Raw genomic sequence first — 1,372 nt, 5'->3', positions numbered from 1 at the left:
CTCAGGTTTTCCCCATTGAGATTGATATTCGCTGTGGGTTTTTCATAGATGGCTTTTATGATATTGAGATATGTGCCCTCTATCCCTACATTCTGAAGGGTTTTAATCAAAAAAGCATGCTGTACTTTGTCAAATGCTTTTTCTGCATCTCTTGAGAGGATCATATGGTTCTTGTTCTTTCTTTTATTAATGTATTGTAACACATTGATTGATTTGCAGATGTTGAATCAACCTTGCAGCCCAGGGATAAATCCCACTTGGTCGTGGTGAATAATCCTTTTAATGTACTGTTGGATCCTATTGGCTAGTCTTTTGGTGAGAATTTTTGCGTCCATGTTTATCAGGGATATTGGTCTGTAATTCTCCTTTTTGATGGGATCTTTGTCTGGTTTGGGAATCAAGGTAATGCTGGCCTCATAAAATGAGTTTGGAAGTACTCCTTCCATTCTTTTTTTTGGTACAGTTTCAGAAGAATACATATTAATTCTTCTTTAAATGTTAGAATTCCCCTGGTAAGCTATCTGGCCCTGGGCTCTTGTTTGTTGGGAGATGTTTGATTACTGCTTCAAATTCCCTACTGGTTATTGGTCTGTTCAGGTTTTCTGCTTCTTCCTGGTTCAGTTTTGGTAGTTTATACATCTCTCAGAATGCATCTATTTCTTCCAGATTGTCTAATTTGCTGGCATATAATTGCTCATAGTATGTTCTTATAATTGTATTTCTTTGGTATTAGTTGTGATCGCTCCTCTTTCATTCATGATTTTATTTATTTGGGTCATTTCTCTTTTCTTTTTGATTAGTCTGGCCAGGGATTTATCAATCTTATTAATCCTTTCCAAGTACCAGCTCCTAGTTCCCTTGATCTGTTCTACTGTTCTTTTCGTTTCCGTTTAATAGATTTCTGCTCTGATCTTTGTTATTTCTCTTCTCCTGCTAGGTTTAGGCTTTGTTTGCTGTTCTTTCTCCAGCTCCTTTAGGTGTAGGGTTAGGTTGTGTTTTTGAGACCTTTTTGTTTCTTGAGAAAGGCTTGTATTGCTACATACTTTCCTTTTAGGACCGCCTTTGCTGCATCCCAAGGATTTTGAACAGTTGTGTTTTAATTTTCATTGGTTTCTGTGAATTTTTTTACATTCTTAATTTCCTGGTTGACCCATTTATTCGTTAGTAGGATGCTCTTTAGCCTCCATGTATTTGAGTTCTTTCCAACATTCATCTTGTGATTGAGTTCTAGTTTCAAAGTATTTTGGTCTGAAAATATGCAGGGAATGATCCCAATCTTTTGGTACCAGTTGAGACCTGATTTGTGACCCAGGATGTGATCTATTCTGGATAATGCTCCATGTGCATTAGAGAAGAATTTGTATTCTGTTGT

This window comes from Eumetopias jubatus, unplaced genomic scaffold (assembly GCF_037043125.1).
Source record: "Eumetopias jubatus isolate StellerSeaLion01/CBP00866 unplaced genomic scaffold, mEumJub1_p1.0 scaffold_11, whole genome shotgun sequence".
Classification (NCBI taxonomy): domain Eukaryota; kingdom Metazoa; phylum Chordata; class Mammalia; order Carnivora; family Otariidae; genus Eumetopias; species Eumetopias jubatus.
This window is presented reverse-complemented; position numbering follows the sequence as displayed.